The sequence below is a fragment of the Corvus moneduloides genome, chromosome 9, assembly GCF_009650955.1.
Source record: "Corvus moneduloides isolate bCorMon1 chromosome 9, bCorMon1.pri, whole genome shotgun sequence".
NCBI lineage: Eukaryota > Metazoa > Chordata > Aves > Passeriformes > Corvidae > Corvus > Corvus moneduloides.
The window spans coordinates 4,634,886-4,656,734 of record NC_045484.1 but is presented as its reverse complement, the minus strand read 5'-3'; the positions used below and the strand labels follow the sequence as shown (position 1 = coordinate 4,656,734).

The 21,849-nt window shown below is 46.1% G+C and overlaps 1 long non-coding RNA gene across 1 annotated transcript in view; it reads left to right on the top strand.

Annotated features, from left to right (window-relative positions):
• The window catches only part of LOC116447978, a 38,066-nt gene that overhangs the window by 2,598 nt on the left and 13,619 nt on the right, over nt 1-21,849 (top strand). The window contains exons 2-4 of the long non-coding RNA XR_004241769.1: nt 9,461-9,592; nt 15,741-15,816; nt 21,027-21,174. This is a non-coding gene — a long non-coding RNA (uncharacterized LOC116447978). The remainder of the gene's footprint in view (nt 1-9,460; nt 9,593-15,740; nt 15,817-21,026; nt 21,175-21,849) is intronic.

Below are 21,849 nucleotides of genomic sequence, written 5' to 3'. Positions count from 1 at the left end.
GGAAGGAACCCAGGAAAAGGGGGGTAGGGGGCCCGGGTCTGATGCATGTGAGCCCATGGCCACTTCTCCAAAATAGGCTCCACCTGGCAGGAGAGTTCAGTGGGGAAGTGTGGCCTTTGACAGAGTTGATGAAACAGCTTCAGAACAACTTGAGTTTAAAAAATCCCGGTGCTCCCAGGTCAGGGGGTTGGTGAGAAGGCTGGGACCAGTTTTCCTGCACTTGGAAGTTCAAGGAGGAAGACATGGCAAGAGAGGTGGTATTCAGGCTTGCAAGAGCCCTCCTCTGTTGCTAGTCCAGATCTTCACCTCCCACGTGTTCACCTACCAACCTGCAGGGTGGATAAGGTGAGGGGAAGAAAGCAAGGCAGGAGGAAGCACCCTCCATCTCATAACTCTTAGTGAATGGAGGAGTTATGAAAAGGAATAAGGAAAAACCCCAACCTAATATTTTAGCTTCCAAATTTTAATTTTGTTCAACTGAAAATACAGAAAATTCAAGTTTTCACCACTTGTGCAAACAGTTGTAAATTTTGTTGAACTTTTTAAAGTTGACCTTTTACACTGGAGATGCCCAATTACATTCAGAAGGGCAAGTGGAGAGACAAGGAAGAAACCTATTTGAAGGGATGCTTTAGGGATAAAACACATTCTGGGGGTGGCCATTTTTGGGAATTGGCTAAGGCAGGTGGATAAAATACCCAGTGTGACCTGTAGAACAGTAAAGCAAATGAATAAATGTGTTTGGGATTATGTGAGGGGGAGGGTTTTGTGTTTGGGGTTTTTGTGCCTGTGGTTTTTTGGGTTTTTTGGGTTTCGTGTGTGTGTGGTTTTGTTTGTTTGTGGTTTTGGGGGAGGGGGTGTTTGGTTTGGTTTTTTTTTTAATGCCTTGTAGGATCAGCACTTGAGGAAATAAACCTCAGAGGGGCTATTTGGGTACCATGGAGCAATGCAAAAATTTATCTAAGCCTGAAAATCAAGGAATAGCTCCAATGGAAGTCCTGGATGACCTTGTAGTGGGCTCACTTGCTCATCCTTCCCAAACCACTTTCTTCAAAGTCAGATGCCTCCAGTCACCCTCCTTCCCAAAGCAGGAGCAGGACAGGGCCTGGGAGGATCCCTGAGTAACCCCCCGTGTAAGATGCTCCAGACAGAGCATGAACCACTGACCACTGCTCTGACCCAACAATCCCAGCAGTTTTCTTACACTTTTAGTTGTCCACCCATCCAGGCAATAACACCCCAAACTGGATACGAGAAAATTGAGGGACACTGCCTCAGAGCCTGACTAAAGACAAGGCAAATGGCATCCACGGCTTTCCCTCATCCACAGATTCAGTCACAGAATATCCAGAGTTGGAAGGGACCCACAAGGATCATCGAAGTCCAGCTCCCAGCCCTGCACTCTCCCTGAGCAGTGGGCAGCCTGGGAGCGAAGGGAAAAGCACTTTTAGGTTGTAAATCAGACTGTCAAGAAAGAGCTACAAAAGCTCCCAGCCACAGGAGCCCCTTGGAAGTTACGAAGAGCAAGCTGAACTTCAGGGTAACAAAAGCTGAACAACAGCACAAAGTGCCCCAAGATATAACAAACCCTACAAGCAAACAGCAAAACCCAAAGAAAACCTCACCCCCAGGAAAGCCTGCCTGTATAAATAATTCACAAATGGTCAAAAAAAACCAAAACAGGGAACCACCCACTTCCCCAGACTGCCAGAAATGGAGGGGAAAGACAACAACAACAAAATCAACAGCCATCCAAACAAACTGCCCAAACCCAGGAACAATAACCCCCTTCCTCCCCAACCTGCTGAAGAGACCCACAGCAGTAATGTTCCCTGCTGAAAAGCCATCCAGAAATTTTTTTTTAAAAAAGAAAAAAACCAACAAAATAAAGACAGAAGCCAAACAATAGTTTGTTGGTTTCTTAGAAATATTTATGAACAATATTCAGAGGAAATGTTCTCAAGGGGAAGTCACGTAACCAAGTACAGAACCCAGGCAGAGATTGGGAAAACAGATGGATCTTGCTCTCCAGAGGGGATTTCTGATGCCTAACAAGTCCAAAGCCATCCGCTCATTCCTACCACACACATACATCAAGGCTCTGACAAAGAACAGCCTCATACCTTACTTACTGGCACTCCTGATGAGACATTTTAGCTGGCAAAGCTTTGATTTATCAACTCAAGAGCTGACTGATGCCAGTAGAGTCATCCAGTTTTAAGAGGGCTTTCCAATCCATTTCCTTTTTTCAGCTGAAAATTTCAAATGTTCTTTAACTAAATACCCATAGGATGATTTGCTGTTAATGGTCCTTGCAAGAGAGAATTTTGCACCAGAGGAGACCATTTTTGCACAGAAAGTAACAGACCACAAGACAGGTATCAATAAGTTTGAATAAAATAAGGCAGTAGTGAATTCTGGTCCATGAAAAGATACCTTTGTCATTTAGCATCCATTTGAAGAAAATGTAGTTAAGCACTGGGTTCATATGAAGATTTTAGTATTGTGTTGCTTTAATGTTTTTTTTTGACCACAGGTAGGAAATAATTATTCAGAGGATATCATATTAGAACACCTCTTCATAAAATCCACCTTCCATGTCCCTAATCAATACTGACATTAAAAACCTCACTGGGAGCTTCTGAACAAGCAGGGACCTTACTCCAAATGTCTACTGGGGAAATAATAAATAAACAAATTCCACCTGGAATAAAATGTCAGCCTCGAAGGACTGCTTGAAGTCTCTGTAGACACCCACACAGCTTCCCATGTTTTGGTAATTAGTGGTGCTGCTCCCAGACACAGAAGACAATTTATTTGGAGGTCTAATTGGCATCTTTAGCACTTGTAATTGTCTCTTCCCCCTGAATTTTGGCAGCTGAGGTGACAAGTGGCCACCCCCTATTTTGCATCCTCCTGGGGCTGTGCAGGTGGGACCCCCAGTGTGGTTTCACATCCAACTGGGGCAGGACAGCATTCCTCTGCACAAACACGGGCTGAGCTCTTCCTGCAGTGATCTGTGCCCAGCAGGTAGAAATAAAGCCAAGGTTGCTCCTGGGTGTCTCCAATTGCTATGCCAGCAAAGCCCCAGTAATGAATGCCCAGCATCTGAGGGTGTCCTCCTGCCTCCACTCACAGCAAACATGGGAAACAACTCTTTTTGCAACTGCATCTGAAAACCCTTTGCTGGTTTTCCTTAGAATTTGGCTTCAGACAGGCCTCATTAGGACTGGGGTCCTCGTCCCTTCAGCGTCCCCCTGCGAGTAGAGCTGTGTTACTGTGGGTCCTGGGACACGTTCCATTTCCCAGAGTGAGAGATCTGCTTACAGGACACCCAAGCTCACATGACATGGGTTTGGAGACTTGTTTACAGTGAGCAAACCCAGCAGCCTAGACAGACCTGTTGGGACATTTATAATTGTGTCATTTATAATGGCTATGCGAGCCCTGTGCAAGAGCAGGACAGGCTGTCCTCTGCCCTTCCCAGCCTCTTACACGTCCTTAATTGGAGGGTGATATCACTGCTTTGACCTACTCTTCTTTAGCATGCTTGCATCTGTCACAAATGCACCAAGGCAAATGTGCTGATTGTCATGAGAGATATTTGATTCGGCCTCAAGAGATATTTGGCCTCAAGAAAGTCACATGATCTCCAAGGAAATTTAAATAAATTCCAGGCAAGTCTCCATGCACCCCCATATGCAGCCAGCCAGTACTCATCAATCTTAGGAGCCATTTAAAAGCTTTGCAAGAATAAAAATCTGGTTTTATGAACATTTTAAATATACTGTACGTTTGATATCCTGCATTAAGATTCCAGGAGACATTCCCACTATGTTAATAACCTTTTATCTCTAAGTAATTCACATTTTTCACCCACAAGTTACAGTACTATTGAGTGTCCTACAGCACATTTTTCTTAAGTTCCCCAAGTGTTTAAGCCAGGGAAGAAGGGAAGGTCAAAAGAAACTAAGCAACTTGCTGAAGGTCCCTGAAAAAAAGAAGAGGTAAGAAAACCCAGGTGTCTCCACATTGGCTCAGCACTCTTATAAACAGATTCATTTTACCGTTCTTCAAAGGTCAAAGCCAAAAAGAGGTTGCAAGGAGAAAATAAAAATATATGTACACAGAAAACTTTGCACACCAAACCAAGAGTTATGTAGATATTTAAAAAGCCTGAATAAAAGCACTCTCACTTGTTGACCATCAGAGCTCAGAGCTCCTGTGTTTTAGGAAACACAGATCCCTTCTAGGTGTCCCCACAAGATTTGGTGTTGTACAAGTGTTGAGAGAAAAAACCCCATCTACCTCTTGAGTAGTACCAAAATTATTCTTTTTGGCAAGTTGCATGAAAACCAGTCCTGTTGCTGCTCGAGCAGAGAGTCTCAGACACCAGAGTCAAACCTTGGCCAGATGGGCCATCAGAAGTGAGCATGGAACCTCAGCACCTCTGAAGCCTTCCAAAGGATTGCCATCTTCTTGAAGAGTTTGTTTTCCTTAAGAAAAAAGAAGTTTGACTCCTTTGCTAAGGTAAAACAAATAAAAACTCCCCCAAACCACAAAACAAAAGCCAAACCTCACCTTCGAGTCAGAAATCTCCTGTAACTCTGTGCTGGAAAGAGCCCAAGGGTCTAAACATCCCTGCTCACCCTGAAGGCCAGTACCTGAGGGCACAGGAGCAGAGGGCATGAGGAAAAGCAGAGCACTTTTAAGACTCTACAGCCAATGACTCAGCCTGCTGTGACATGGCAGCAGCCAAATTCTCTGATATCCAGCAGTCCAACCTCCACAGCACCAAATGAGAGCTGGGAGAGCTCTCATCCCAGATGGTGCACTCGGATGTGCCCTCCACAATTTCCTGAGTTCTCAAAAAGCTCATGCAATTTTCTTCTAAGCTTTTTCACACTTTAGGACAGGCTAACAGAGCATCCATTATTTTACCTCCCTTCCATGTCCTTTCTCTGTCTCCCCTGACAGGATGGGAACACCTCCCATGCCAGGGGGCATTTCCAGCCATGTTGAACACCCACACTCAGCAGCAATGCAAGGTTACTGCACAAAGTCAGTACGGCTGCTTGAATCAGAGCTTGGCTTTCCAGATGAAAGCTTCCTGCAGGCTCTAATTCCACTCTCCTTGGCCCAGCTCCTTAGAATCTCACAGCCCAGCAAGGCTCAATCCTCCCCAAAAGCTTCAGGAATTTGTGAGAGGAGGAACCTGCTGCCACCATGAGTTTTTACAAGCCCTGGGTTGCAACACTCAGGGCAGCTCTGAATGAGGTGGCACAGCTGATCCTCACACCCTGATCCTCTTCCTAAAGCACTGAGGAACATCACGGCTGAATGCTGGGAAGCTTTCCCTCTGGGAGAAGGTAAAGGCAGCTCCTGGTCTTTGACGACATGACAGTGGCACTGGGTGTTTCGGGTCTCTTGGTGCAGAGCTTTAGCTGTAACTCAGTTTATCAGAGTCAGCTGCCTCCATCCCGCCAGGTTCTCCTGGCAGGGACATGCTCCAGGAAGGGACATTCGGTTTGAATAGATAAACAGTAACAGTTGCCAGCAGGAGAGATTAACTGCTGAGGTGAAAAGGTTGTCAGCAAAGCTGAATGTTTGCAGTGCAACCTGAGCCTCAGTCACTGCCCTACAAGCCCAGGTGAGCACAGGAGGAAGCACAGCCCAGGTTGGTTTGGAGATGCACCATTTCCTCACAAATAGGGACTTGGTTTCAAGAGATCAGCTTTGAAATAAAATGCTCAACACCAAGTGAGATTCATGTTAAAACAGGCCAAGTGTTGGATGGTTAAATTCAGCTGTGGCAGCTGATGAACTTGATCTAACATCACATCTAGACAAGTGCTACATACCTTCTTCAGAAGCCACTTTGCAACCCCAAATTTCCGTAACTAAGGACATATAAGGGCAGAATTCCACAGAAATGGATGAGTTTTGAAAGATTTCTTTTGCTTATATTGTCGCCCAAGGAGGAAGGACACACACTGGGTAGCTGTTGGTTTCTGTTATGAAATTTTACTACTGAAGTTTTGAGTCCTCTGTGTGTGCTGGCTTTTCCCTACTGCAGCTGATCCAGAACCTCAACATCCCAACAAAACACTGCCCCTGGGTGCTTGCTGTTCTTGCCACCACTCTCCTGGCAGAGCAATGGGATCAGTCCGAGGAGTCAGATTTGGGAACTGAGGAGGGAAGAGTGAATGGAAACAGATGCAGCATTATTCACATGGCTAAAATGTACCCAGAAGTTTCCCATGCTTGCCTTCCTATATATATACATATCTATATATATATATATATAAAATAAAGCTTGGCAGCAGTTCAGACCTAAGATTAAAATAATCTCTTTCTGTCATCCCAAAGCAAGAGTGGAGGGCACTTCTGTGCTTTGCCAGCTTCTCTGCCCCTGCTGCCAGCACGGACTGTGCAGGCTCCAGCTCCTCCGGGACAAGAAGGAGCCAAGAAAGTTCCTTTTTCATAGCCATTATTTGGAGACATTCATAGAATCAGAGAATTCAGAATGGTTTGGGTTGGAAGGAACCTTAAAGCTCCTTCAGTTCCACCCCAACATGGGCGGAGACACTTTCCACTATCCCAGGTTGCTCCAAGCCCCTTTCAGCCCAGCCTTGAACACTTCATGAAGTCCGCAGCTTCAAGCTCTTCCCTCAGACATGCTTTGCTTGGTTGGGAAGGCTTGGTTTGGGAGATTTTTAAAACCAGCTACTAGTTCCTAAGCTCAGGGGTGATAGCCTGCACTACACACAAGTCTAGATGGAGAAGATCCACCTCAGGTGGTAGCAATAACCTGCAGGAGTGTTCAGTTCACCCCAGAAGAGTTGTGAAGCATGCAGTCAGCTTCTCTAGAGTTGCAATTGCAAGAGAATCTGGCTTTTCATTCAGAAATAGATTTATTTTCACAACTATGAGGGCCTGAGTGTTTGAGAACAAGAACTCAATGTTCACAAGCCAATAAGCAAATAAAGACCCTGAGGTTTCTTTGTATTTAGAAGCAAAAAAAAAAAAAATTATGACAGGCCTGACTCGTAATTTTCAAATTCCCGGAGGCAGCGAGCTCAGTATTCAGTAGTCTCTTGTGGATTGGGACGTTCACGGGTTTCTCTGCGCATAGCTGACAGAAGTTTCACATGAGCCTTTCCACCCCATTGCCGTGCTCCATGGAAATCTGTTCCATTGAATGGAGTCCAGGAAAACTGGTCTGTGACTTCCACAGGAGATGCTCATGAATAATACATTTAGCTGTTTTCAGCAAATCCAAACCTCTAATGAAAAGCAAAGGCATATTCCCAGTTTGAGCTCTGCTGAGCACCAGATCAGACCCTGGTGATGCAAATCCACGGCCAGGGGCAGAATGCAGACCTTCAGCCTGCCTTAACCTGGAGCACAAAGCCAAAGGCTTCACTTAAATGTGCTGCTGCACCTTTCAGAACAGGGATTTATAGATACTGGCTGATACTATTGGATGTTCTCTTCAGCACAATCAGTGCAGAAGGTTTTTTTGTATGCACTGCTGCATGAAGATTTTTTAAGCAAGATTTTTTTAATGCACTTTTATGCATATAATTATAGGATCACAGACTGGTTTGGGTCACAAGGGACCTTAAAGATCATCTTGTTCCACTCCCTGCCATGGGCAGGGACACCTTCCACTATCGGGTTGCTCCAAGACCCATCCAGCCTGGCCTTTGAACACTTCCAGGAATGGGATGTAAATTTTTTTTTTATACATATACAAAATATTTTTCATCTCTACTGCTGCCCCATGTCAAATACCCGAGGCCATTCAGTGCTTTAACAACAGGAGTCTAGAGGAGCTTCAGACTTACATAGGCACTGGGTGGGAGTGGCTGAGCCCCCAGGATGTCCCCTACCCCCTACCCAAAGCCTTGACCACACATGATGGTCAGCAGGGCAGAGCAGCCTCTCAGCGTGTTCCCAGGAGCACCCCTGTCCCACGTGGTGGAGTAGGATGGGTTTAGGTGTCTCTGTCTGGGGAGAGAGGGCCAGAATCAGGGCTGATAGGTTTGCTTTGCCCCAGGTATCTCTGCTCCTTGCCCAGCCGTTATTCCAGGTCCTGCTGGGGGCCATCTCCACCCCAACTGCCCAGCACTGTCCAGAGCCTGCAAATTGATAAGGCTTCATGATCTATGGCTTCCGGTTTTAATTAAAGCTGCCTCCTCTGCATAGCTCCCAGCCTTGTGCAGACAGCAGCACAAATTATTTCAACCTCTCTGATCCACCAGATGCCAAGCTCACAGTTATGAGCTGACATTATTCAGGAAAATTCTCACCCTCCTCCCGCTGGCTCAAGTGAAGTTGGAAGCAGAGAACTGAGGAGAAGATACATAATGACAGCAAACTAACCCTCCACTCATGACCCTGACTGAGCAGAAAGCTGGTTAATCATGTCACCTTCAAACCTCCCCATCTCAGGAGCTCCTGGAGGGCAGCAGCAGAGGGGATGAGGAGTCAGCCCAAGTGATCCCCTCACTCACAGCCTCCTTCAGGGCAGCAGGCAGCTCCTGGTCCCTTGAACTAACAAGACAGGTCCCAGTCAGGAGAGCACAGTGTTTCCTATTTGTGAGAATCCATTCTTGATACCTACTGACACATTCTGGGAGTGGGGTGCAGGTTAGGGCTCCGTTTACACCTGGAGTCACTTCTGGAGTTATCATTACATCACTCCTCTGCAGGTGGGACTGGGGACATTAATGGGCTGTGACTGCCCTGGCCTCTGTTCATGGGGCCCCACAACTCTCTGCCCTGCACAAAGCCAGGCCCAGAAAGCTTTTCACGGGCACCATGTGTTGTCCTCACTTTCATGCTGCTTTTAGAGCACATGAGGTTCAAGCAACCCATTTTATCTTCCAAGCATGCTGGTGGAGGGGGAAAAAGAAAACACCCAGACTCCTGACCCTCCATTCCAGGTGAGGATGTCCAGCACTTGGACGTTGCTTTTAGGACCACCCTTGGTAGAGATAGTACTTAAATTCTGAAGTACCAGACCATTGACATACAATCTTGTTTGCAGAGTGGGAGGTTTTATCAGAGCAGAAGACATGGCTGCCACCAGCTCATTCCTCCCAGGCTCCCTTCACCTCAGGGCTCCTGAAGTTTGAATCAGAGGCACCACAGCTACAGTCAGCTCAAGACTTGCTGTTCAGGGTCTTGGAGGGAGATGTCAGACTCAGGTGCTCTGCACCAAGACACCTGTGTCATGCAAACATGCAAATAAGCACAAATATTAATTGATGAGAGGGCTTTATGGTCACTGCAGGATTGCAGGCAGCTTCAGCTCTTCCATGTGTGGGATGTGCAGTGTCTTATTTCTCTCATGTCTCCAGTGTTGTCATAGAAGCAAGCAACATATTTTCTGGTACAGATCTACTCTGGTACATCCCAACTGGTACATTTCGTGCTTTGTTTCTGTCTCCAGAGGACAAGAACGACCATCTCGAACCTATGTGAACTTTGAGGATGTTGCAGCATGCAACATGGGTGTTTTCAAAGGACCTGTGGTATCCATCTCCAGGAAACAGATTGAAATGGCAGCGGGTGAGCGCAAAAGGTAAACAATTAATTTATGTGAAAATACCAAATATTTTTAGAAATTATTTGTACATTCAGCCTTTAATAGAGATGGAGGGGAAAGATTTTTCAAGACTACAATTGACGTGGAATTTGACTCAAATGAAGAAGCTGAACAAGCCCAAATTTACACTTAAGAGTTTATTTCTTCATATAAGGTTTGAAAGCTACATAAAAATGGGTACAGCTCTGAAATCTTTTCCCATCATGGAAATCAAAGTGATTCAAATCCCCTTAATTCCCAGGTTCTGTAGCCAGTTTGCTCACACTTGTGGCACTCATTCATCCCACAGAAACACAGTTCAAAGCTGGGTGCCTGACCCTGAGCCCTGAGCTCCAGCTGGGCTTCAAAGGGAAGCCTGCTAAGAAGGTGGATCTGGAGACACAAGGTGCTCCCTACCCCTGGGAGACAGGGTCCCTGTGCTTCAGCTGGGGACCAACCCCTCAGCCTTTGCTCAAAGCTGGATGTTGTGATGACTCAAATGAGCATTTCTGCCTGCGGTCTAGCAGGAGCTGCACACTGTGCTCTCTGTGTGTCCTAGCTGAGGAAGCGTTTTCCGTAACATACGGAGCTCCAATCTATGTTTATAACAGGGCATGTCACTTCAGAGTACAGCACTTCCCCCCATGTCAAAGAGAAAACAACCACCCAGAAGATACAATGCTTCTCAGAGCTATCTCAGAACCAAATGGTTTTCTTCCCAGTGAAATGAAAATGCAGTATGATTAGGACTGCCAGCCTGAACACAGAGCTCCATGCAAAATTCATACAATTTGGGTTTCCTGGATCCCTTTCTTCCTTCTCACCTAGGCACCTTGTACGAAAGCATTAAAGCACAGTCAGCAGCAGCCAGGTGGTCCAGTCCCTTCACCAGGAATATCCCTTCATCCTGCAGAGCTTGGAAAGTGATGGATGGCCCTCTCTGGAGGCAGCAGGACACTCTGCAAGCAGACATTTGCTCTGAGCTCTGCCTGGCCAGATATTTGCAGTTCTCTGGTACCCTCAAAAAGACACTGGCTCCCCTCTCACACCACTGCTCACATTCATGGTGTCTCTGCAGGCACTTATCAAGCTGTGCTATCCCTCCATGGGCTCAGCCTGGGAAGAGCTTCCATCTATACTGGCAGGAGTCCTTGGGAGTTCTGCTTTCTGCTGTCCCTCCTCTGCACCTCCCTGAGGTTATGCTGGCAGTTCCACATGGCCCTGAGAGCACCCACTCCCCCAAATCACCTTTTCCTGGCTGAAAAGAACACCCTCCTGCCCTTGGAGGGGTGCCAGTAGCTTCCCATCTCCAGCCACAGCCTGGGATCACCTCCATCTGCAGCAGCTTTGGTGTGAATCCAAACCAGGTAAAGTGCTCTTGCTTTTATCAGGAGAAAGCTCTGGTGCTTCCCTCTGACATAAAAGATGATGGTTGGGGCTCTTCTGGAGTCACAGATGATCCTAACTACAGTTACAGCTCCTATTTTAGTGAACTTAACTTTGGTTCTCCACATAAATTCTCCTCAGGTTCAACCTTGATGTTCATATTCTGTGAGGAAACATCACTTGTCTCTGTCCTACCTAAAAATAGATGGAAAGGGGTAAGGATTGGAGCAGGATCCTCTCAGTGGTGCCAGGACAAGAGGCAACAGGCACAAAGTGAAATGTATGAAATTACACCTAAACATAATAATAACTTGTTTGTTGTGCAAGTGGGTGGACAAGGCAGCAGGCTGTCACGAGACATTCAAGCACCGCCTGGACAGTCTTGGGCAAGCTGCTCCAGCTGGTCCAGCTTTGTGGAGGGCTGGATTAGACACCTCCAGAAACAACTGAAGAGATCCCCAGCCTCAACTGTCCTGTGATCTATTCACCTCAGCCAAAAGCATAATTGTAAGTTTATTGACAGGAGTTGCCAACACCTTTCTGTAGCATGCGGACATGCTTCCCCAGCCTTTTGGGAAAAAGCTTGGCTCTCCAAGGAGGCACCATAACTGTGCCCCTTTCCCTGACCCTTAAGCAAAGTCTTCCCTAAACAGAAATTGAGGTCATAGTTTAATATTTTTTCTTTTTTTTTTTCATAAAGTAATATCCCAATCATTTTTTTATTTCCTGCACGTGGCAGAAGGCAGAAATCAGGGAGGATGAAAGCCAAACATGAGAGAACCGGGAAGCAGCGTCAGAGCCACTGAGTTACCTCGGGGTTACTGTCAAATCCATTATTATTCGTTACAGTAATCTCTTGCAGACTTATGGACATGTGTCCTATTAGTCCTGCAGTCACCATGGGTAAAATAAAAAACTTTGGACAGTTCTAGGAAGGGTCTCAGTTCCAAGCCAATTTTATATCACAGCCTATTTTTGGTCACTGCTGCTCACTTGGGTCCTCCTCAGAGCTCCTGTTATGGGAACAGAATTTCTTCCTTAAAGATGACCATCTCTTGTTGACTACAGCTCATGCTCTGGGTGATAAAACTGCAGGGAGTTGTATCAGAGTCAGGGTGGAATCCAGACCTGAGCCCTGGTAAATTGAATGGGGCCAGAGCTTCCTAAGTAGCTGTTCAAACAAAAAAATGTATTTGGGAAATTTTATTCATGACTACATTCAATCATGTTGCAATATTGGACACTATTTGCTGGTGCTAACATTTTTTTTTTCTTAGAAAATAATATTTTAGCAAAAAACCATGTCATTGTTCTGCAAAGCTTGCTGACCTTGTGCTAATTAGCCACACTTTTAGGCACACAGCATAACCTCATGCTAAGCTAAACAATGAGCAGCCTATAAATAAAAAAGAGCTACTGCTAAATTTCACATGTTTGGCTTTAAACTCAAAGACTTCCATGGGGGTAGGAGGTTGCTTCACTCTATATTTATCTCTTTAAAATTAACAGAAAGGAAAAAATAGGCCCCTTTGGCCTCGGACTGGAACATAAGGTCAGGATGACAAGTGGCACGGGCAGGGCTGGGGGAGTCTGGCAGCTTGACCATCACCATGGATGTGCTGGCAGTGCCCTGGGCTCGACACGCTGCATCCAGCAGGAAATGATATTCCCCTCGTGTCCTGAGTCACTCCCCTGTAAATCCTGAGATTTTACATACATGACATGTTAAAAAAAAAAATTAAAAATAGTATGTCAGTCTTTCCTGCCAGTTCCTACACGCAATTGCTAAAAACATCAGGAGAAAAATACTTGCCATTTGTTTCCAGAAGCCCTGGGGAACGGAGACATGAAACCTGGGAGTGGCTCAGAGGCTTTCCTAGAAAATGGCCCTTGTCACACAGCCAGATATTCCGTGGATCCCAGGAGCTGCTGCTGGTGATGAGGCATCCCCTCAGCCCTGAGCTGTGTCAGGGTGTCTGTTCTGGCCTCTCTCTGCAGGCACCACTGCTGTACTTGGCCATGATGAAAGCTGTCTTTGGGCTGAAGGGAACAGAGACCCTTAGGCTCTCTTGGTGTCTCTGCTCTCCTCTGCTCTTCCTGTGGCCCTGCTTGGCTCTAGCCATGCTGAGAATGAACCATCTCCATAGGGAAGCTGGCACAGAACCTGCCAAAACATAGGGCTGCTGAGCTGAGCCTACCCTGAGCTGGAGGACAGGTGGTGGCTCAGATGCCATCCCAAGGCAATGCTTTATCCTGGATTTCTAAGTTATGAACCTAGGCCTCCACAAATGGCTATTTTTGTCTCTCTAATGGGGGGGTGGGAAGGCCCTGGCACAGGTTGCCCAGGGAAGCTGTGGCTGCCCCATCCCTGGAAGTGTCCACAGCCAGGCTGGACGGGGCTTGGAGCAACCTGGGCTAGGGGAAGGTGTCCCTGCCCATGGCAGGGGTGGGATGGGCTTTAAGGTCTCTTCCAACCCAAACCAATCCATGATTTTATGACTTTTGGACACTGAAGTGTCCCAAATTCTAGAGCAACTGACCGAAATTATTAGAAAGTGGATTCTGTTTTGATAAACCTGATTTTGGTGTTAAAATAATTCTTCACCTGTAAACTTTGACTCAACCTCAGTTGCAAATCCAAGGTGGCAGGCCATAAGGGTCACTGGTAAAACAGGGAAAGAGAGGATGGACATGGACTGAGGAATCTTTGACACTAGTTACAAACACAAGTGAAGGCAAACATAGAAGACAACGACTTTGACAGTCTCATCCCTGAGAGGAGCCAGGGAGCAGCAGGGACCCTGAACACAAGTCTCACATCCCTTGATGGAAAGTTGCATGGTGGGATTTTTCCAGAAGCATCCCAGGTTAGTCTTCCTGCCTGCAGGAACCTGTGGTCATCCTGCTGTGCCTGCAAGAGCCTGTGGTCATCCTGCTCTGCCTGCAGTCATGTGAGGGCCATGAGAGCTCGGCCATGAGCCATTGGTCAGGTCCTCTCACCTGCTGAGCTCAGCAGCACCACAGCAAGGGGGAAGCTCAGAACACTGAGGATTAACTGACAAACAAGAAGCATCAACTGCATTCTTTGATCACCCATGGCACAATTTTAATTGCTGAAGATACAGTCACACAACTCGCATCTGTCCCAAGGACTGAGAAACTTGAGGACACTGCTTTTTTGTCCCTTTCTGTTGCTCATCAAGGAGTGCTTGCTACACTGGGCAGATATACAACACCATTGCAGTGCCTCAGGCACCCAGCTCCAGTGGAAAAACCCAAGAAATTCATACCCGTGTCATGCCAAGCTCCATCAGCCTGTAAATAGCAGAGATGGCCCTGAAGCGCTGGGGGGAATGGGGAATAAATATTCCTTCCCCTGGGTACTACTGGGCTAAAATGCATCATCCAAAGGCCCTGCTGTAGGGCGAGATTCCCCCATGGGGCTGCAGATGAGGATGCTTATTGGCATTTGGAAGGAATTTGTTCCACCACTGGAAACTTTTGTGGCCAAAGCAGTTAGAGGGGGAAAAGCCAGTTAAACTTTGGCCTTTTTCTATGGAGGGTAAACTTAGAAACATGACTTAGATGCATAATTTAGAAAACCAAGATAAAAGTCAAGCCAGCTGCTTACCCTACGGCTTTTTTAAAGATTATTGCTTACCAGGCTTAGCCACAGGGACTAAGTGCATGTTTGGAGTGCAGACTTTTCTGGCTGAGCCATGAAACCCACCAAGTGTAATTTTTGACCATGTAATTCATCCTCCCTGAACAGACTCAAAACCTAGTGAAGCAGGAAGGAATAGGATGTGAATTGCAAAGCATCTTTGTGCACACAGGCTTTGGTGACCAGTGATACCCGTGTTATGGTGTGATGAGATTTGCCAAGGGGTTTTCTGATGAGAGAATATCAGAGGATGATAAAGTTGAAAGCCTTGACACACCAGAGGAGCTGTGTTTGTGTATGGACAGCGAAAATAAGTTTGCCATTTATTTTGTCTTGGTCTAAACTAAACCAAAATTAATGCCATGGTCTCATCTCACCCTTGATTGGCTTCTAGTTAACAGCTCTGAATAATTCAGGAGAAAGCCCCTCTCCTGCCAATTACTGCTGAAGCCAGCACCTCCAGCCCCTTCAGTGTGCACAGCCCCGGCTCTTCGCTCCTCTGGCAGACACTGCCTATCCTGTGCAGGGGGACACTGCTGTGTAAAAATGAGATTTCTGTCTGCTGCATTGGTTAGACACTTCCATGTGATAAAGGAAAAAGGGAAAATCCCGCTATTCTTCATCATGTTAGGAGTAAACTGTTGGCTAGTGCGATGTGTAGCTTTAATAAATTCATTGCTGCAGTTAAAAATCTCTCCTACTGAATGAGGTTGTGGTTAACAAGACAAATTATAAAAATCTGTGCATTTCCACAGATGCAAATCACTAATAGGACACTCTCCTGCTCCATGCTGCTCCTTGAGCACCTCTTGTGACAAAGAAGTTTTCTGCAAACAGAGTTGCAAGACCATATTGAGATGTACTGAAATATCCTCAGTCACATTTTGTACTGGTGCCTCACAACAGTCAGGTTTTTCAGCCATTTCACCCTGCTCTCACACACTGTCCCAGCTTCCAATAAGAAAATTTTGGATCACGGGCTTTTTTCAGACTTCTGTAGGCATTGAGAAATTGATCTCCCCAGGGTTCTGGTCACTGTAAATTATTTGTTCTCTTTCTAATGTTAAAAACTTTGTTGTGATTTCACTGTCCCAGACAGACATCATGGAAAAAATGGTGCGTGTCCCTGATGCCATCTCTTAATGGATTAAAACAGACTTGGAGGTACAAGGTAAGAGCAGAAGGTGGTGAATTGGATCATGCACCAGTTCTGTTGGTTTCCATTTGCACCCCTTGAGCAGAAGCCTGTGTCCCTTTCACAGCACAAGAAACTTGAAATTCCAGGATCTTGAAATGACTGTTCTAACATCTCTCCACAGTGATCTGCACAAATCCAGGCAGTCAGAGCTGCTGGCAGGCAGGTACCAGCTGCTTCCCTCACTGGGACTCAAGGGCACCCCAGCTGGGATATGGGGAAGCCAGGGAAGGATTTCTGCCAAGCCGTTTGCCAACTGGTTGGCCCCTAGCACCTTCTTGTGCCTGGAGTTGTTGCTGCAGAGGGGCAGGACCTTGCACTTCTTGTTGAAGTTTGTGTGGCTCCTGCCAACCCATTTCTCCAGGCTGTTGAGGTGCCCATGGATGGCAGCACATCCATTTGGGTCCATGAGCCATTCTTCCCAGTTTTGTGTCACCTGCAAACTTGCTAAGGGCTCTCTGCCCCATCATACATCACTCAGGTCATTAAGGCAGAGGTCTGGGCAGCAAAATGAAGGATTTCAGCCTTCTTGGTGGTCCAGCTTGGTTCTGATGAGCTCAGGGTGGGATTTCTGGATACAGGCAGGAGCTCAGCTTCCTTTTAAAAAGCCTGAACACTTGCAAACATCAGTGTTAAACTGGGGCTATTAGATTTGCAAGTACAAGCACTTCAGAAGTGCCAGCATTAAAGTTTCATATCCAACTTAAATCAGTTCTCTCAGCTGTTTTTCACTGGCTCACAGACACTTTTCCCCGGAGCAGACAGAGCTCAGGAATGTGTGGTTAATGCGTGGTTTGACATGACACTGCCTTGCACTGCAGAAGTGGGTAATGGGCCCAAAAGCTCCTATCACCATCTAGTCAAGGACTTCCTCTGGACCATAGTTTCTTGTCCCCAAGTGGTGCCAGGATGACTCTTTGTGGGGCCAGGCTGTTAGATCAGTTGTGGACATTACATGGTTTAAAAACGCCTAACAAGGAAGAAACAGCTTACTGTGTTGACTCGGCATTAAGTGCTCCTCTAAAGATTAAAGCAAGGATTCCACTCAAAAACTGGATGAACTTCCAAGGGAACTGAAGCTGAAATAAAGTTGTGATAAGCCATGCCCTTGTCTAACTTTTGAGTGAGTGACTTTTTTTGGAGCTACTAATGAAAATAAGTCCAATGGCCTGTGACTCACTCTCAGTGGCTCCTCTTCATTTAGGGACCAGTTAGTAACAGACCGACGTAAGGAGCAGCCAGCATGTGTCATTCCCAGACACTTCATCTCCATGGAGATCTCCTGCTGATACCTTGTTTGCAGTGGGATCAATGACCTGGCAGTTCACCTTTAGGCTCCATGGGAAAGTAATAGCAGGAGGAAGCGTGAGGAGGTCTGCTTTTGTCAGGGAGGCTCTGGCAGATTGTCAAACTGGCAGCTTCCAGGGGCAGGTGAGGAGAAGGCGCTTAGCCTGGTTTCCTGTGGAAATGAGGCTGTAACCATCAGACAGCGATCAGCTTAACCCAAGGGAGTGAGCAGGCTGCAGTAAAGAGCTTAAAAAAAAATAAAGTCCTCTAAACCTCGTAAGAATAGGGAAGCACATAGAGAAAAGTGATGTTATTGGTGCTGGCACAGAGGGAAAGACAGGGAGAACTTTCCTTCTAGACATTGCCTTCAGCAGATGCTGCTGGCCGTGGATGTACTTACCAGCTAATCCACAGGAATGAAGCTCCAGGGAACGGCTTGTGCAGTCCTCTGGCTGGGTGACACTGAAGGAAGAGAAGAGAGACATATTTTCTGTGGTTGTCATGGGTGATATGTGAGAGGAACTGATGGAAGGAAAGATCCAGGAGAGGAGGAGAGCAGAACTGAAGCTGTTTTGAAGAGAGCAGAGCTCTATGATTGTGTGTTGTAGGAGGTTTGCTGGAGCTGGGGCTATAGCAGTGCAAGAGGTGCAGCAATGTGTGACTGTCTGCAAGAAACCAGGCTACATGAATTCTTTTTTATCATTTTGATAGTTCCCACAGTAACTTTTGTGCCATGGATTAATGTTTTTGCAGAGAAAAGGATCAGAAAGCTGGGCGAGTTGTTCATGGGTCTTCCTGCATCAGCAGAAATACATCTCACATTCAGCCATACTTGGCAAACCAAGATGTGTTTAGCCTGTAGCTAAAAATGTTTATAATTTGTTTTAATATTTGTAATTTGTCCCTGAAAACTGCACTGAGTATGTCATCATGCTGGAAAGTGTTCAGCTGGTGTCAGCTGAAGTAAGGGAGGTGGGCAATTATCTCGCAAGGAGTCTGCATTCAGGTATTAAAACACCCACCACTGCTGCAGTCTGGTCCATGTGAAAGGCTCAGCTGGTTTGCGGTCTATTTTTACAACTCCTTGGGGTCAAATCATCTCTGCAAAGGAGGATTTAATGAGAAGGACTGACCCGTCCTGCTCCTCCTGCTATTTGACAATGACATTTTACACAGCTTGTCTTCTGCTCAGAAGAAAAACCATTCATCAGGCCCACTTTGTATAATGGGTATTTCCATGAGATGGCCGTGGCACTCCTGGGGTTTCAAAGGCCTCCCACAGAGAAGGATTTGCCTGGCACTTGTGTTCCCTGACTAACCAGCCCTGTCCCATAAGGTCACGGCATCAGTGCAACCAAGCCATTAGCCACCCTTCTCCACCTCAGGAGCCTGTGGCAGGAGGGGAGAGCAGAAACATTTCTCCCAGCAAAACATGTCCAACCCAGCAAGTTCACCAGGGAACGGTTTGCCAGCAGCTGGGTTCGTGGCAGCTCCTCAGGATCCCCACCAGACAACTCTCTCTGAAACCCAGTTATCCAAAATCCTGGGAGAAATGAGAACATGCAGGTACTGTGAGTCTGACTTCACCAGTGCACTAAGCCTTGGTCTGAGGGCTCCGTGGCTCCTCTTGTGGCCTAGCACTTTGCAGCCATCACAGAAAAATGATGGGGAAAAACAGGTTGTAATTCCAGCAAGTCCATGAACTTCTCCAGTCAACTACAGGTAGGAGCGTCTTTGACTCAAAGCTCCAAACATTTGCAGGTGTCGCTCCTTCTTCTACCAGGAGGAAGAAATGTTCTTGCTAAAAATGGGGGCTGGGGTGGGGTACGTAGAATCACAAAATCTTAGAGTCATTTAGGTTGGAAAAGACCTCTGGGCCCATCGAATCCGGCAGCTGCCCCAGCACTACCACAGCCACAACTAAAACATGTCCACAAGTGCCACATCCACATGGCTTTGAAATCTCTCTGGGGATGGGGACTCAATCACTGCCCTGGGCAGACGGTACCAGTGCTTGACAACCTTTTGGACGAAGAAAATTTTCCAATATCCACCCTAAAACTTCCCTGGTGTAACATGAAGCTGTTACAAACCTGCCCCTAATCACCTTCTAGCCTCTCAGGACATTTGCATTTGTACCTCAGATTCATCTTGAGTTAAAAGGAGAATGCCCAGCACAAACCTTCAAACAGCTTGGCCTGGGAGTATGTGTTCTTCTTGCCTCAAACACTGAGCTGCATTTTCCTGCAGCTGTGACTGGTGCCATCAGATTGTGGTGGCAGCTCTCCATTTCTAATAGTTAATTTTGCTTTATGAGATCAATCCCTTTACTGCCATTACTGCAGAGAGCAATGATCAGAATATTTAAAATATTAGACTGCAGCTTTTCCGTAATGGCCAAGAAAAAGGAAATCTGGAATACCAGAAGATAATGGCAAGGTGGTTGGATGTTAGGATCTTTTTGTGGTAGGCAGAGTTCATATTCCTGGCCATGATTTGGTTTATATTAGGCAGAGAATTTGAAGTTTTATTATAAAATTTGAAGGACTTTTGGTTCTGAAAGATGAAAAGTTTCTTCTAATTACTACTAACTCAAGTTTCTACTAACTACCCTCGGAAAAGATATTCTCCCCAGCATTTTGTGTTCCCTGCCCAAGCAGACAAATCTGAAGTTACCTCTGTGACTGCTTGTGGCAGCAGATTGCAGCTCAAAAGCAACACTCATCCAGGGAGATGCACCTGAATGTTTTCATTCTCTTTGGTACTATGTTTGCATTGCAAAATCATCCAGTCTCATCTATTTATGGTTTATGGCTTAATATGGCCCAGGTTTATATTGTCTGAGTAATTACCAGGATTTGCTCTGTGAAGCAGAGTAGTTCTGGGCAGACATTTTAATTTCCATCAGCTGTCATATCCTGGGAAGATAATTAAACACTCTTCATTTTCCATTTTAAATGGTATACAAAAGCTGGACATTAAACCCAGAGAGCTTTCCAAAAGGGAACATGTGGGTAGCTTCAAACTTTCCTTTGGCACCCAGCCACCAGCGAGGGTCAGCCCAAGTTCACCATTTCCCATTGTGTAAGGCTATTTGTTTAGCATTTCTTTTGTCTGAAGTGGCCTTGTCAAATGAGATCTCCACATAATTTTCATTTGGCCCTTCACTCACATCTGAGCTGTCACTCCCATGGAAGCAGTTTGACTTTGAGCTTAACAGAAATGTAGGCATAAGTAGACAAAGCTTGAAGAAATTCACATAATTTTCCAGCTTAATCCCTGGAAAAAGGGAGTAGGCAGCCTCAGAATCTCATGGTGTAAAAATCCAAAGACACTTTCAAGGACCAAGGTTCAATAACTTGGTTCACTCTGCCACTGTAGACAGACTGGCCCCCAAATTTCATTCTCTGTATTTTGACTAGATTAAGAAAATAACCCTCACATTGTTTTGAGTGAGGGACACATCCTTCTTCACATCCTGTCCTGCATGGCATTGCAGAGCAGGCCTGAAAGCTTCCCCTCCTCCAGCGTGAGACCACCCCACGTTGTAGGTGCACGTCATCCCTGGTGCCCTTAGGGTCCCTCTGACACGGTGCCTCCATGTGTTTGCTCTCTGTGATGCAAGGACATCCCCCCCAAAAAATTAATGTCATCTCCTGGCAGGTCTGTGTTCCAGGATTTATCTGGTGACTGGAACTGCAGTCGCTGTTGCCATTCTAATTAATCCTCCTCGGCTGCAGTTGCATTCCAAGATTTCCAGCTGGGCATGTACCTGCTCGTGTACCTGCTCACCCAGCTGATATTGAGCCAGAATGGTGGCATTTTCTCTTATTTTAAATCTAAATTAAACACAATATGGAAAGGGATGTTGCTGAGCACTTTTAAACTTCTAATTACAGGTGATATCACTGAATACTGTACAGATCCACCTCTACTGGTATTTGATATGCAAAGGAAAAAGACCATGTTGCTGTTGGCACAGAACCACATAGGCTGGGAAGGGCCTCCAGAGGACCTCTACTCACTCCCTCCTCCTCATCAGTGCAGGTACAGTGAGTTGCTTAGAACCGTGTCCAGTTAAATTTTGGATATCTCCAAAGATGGAGCTTTTAGAGCCTCTCTGGGCAACTGATGCCAGTTTTTCTCTACCCTCATGGTAGAAAATTCTTTTCTTCTATAGAGCTGGAATTTTAATCTGATGCGTACAACAAAAGGAAAAAGCATCATCTCTAGCTGAATATAGATGCTACACTCTTTTCTTGTGTGGTTTGTGAACCCCTCAAAATTTCTGCTTCCTCCTTAGCATTTTCCCACTGCTAACAAAATTACATTTCTCTAATCATCTCCATTGTCCATATGCCCCATTTGTGTCCTGAACACTGCCAAGATTGTGTCTCATTTCAATTTCTTGATGGCCTTGCTCAAAGGCCTGTTGCCATTGTATGGAAGTCCAGTATATTTAAAATAATCAATTACGGAAAATGATACAGTTCCAGCTGCCTTCCAGAAGGCTCCTTTGGCAGGAGTTAAACACTGCAGCAGGAGCACACACAGGGCTGTCTTCTCACAGCTCAATGCATAGAACATAAATTGATGCATGGGATGTAAACACTCCCAGTGGGATCCCCTGCCAGCCCTACACTACACCCTGAAAGCTCTGCCCTCCCAGGGCCATGTCCTGCTGCTGGCCCTGGCTAGTCACTGCCATTCCCATTTGCTCAT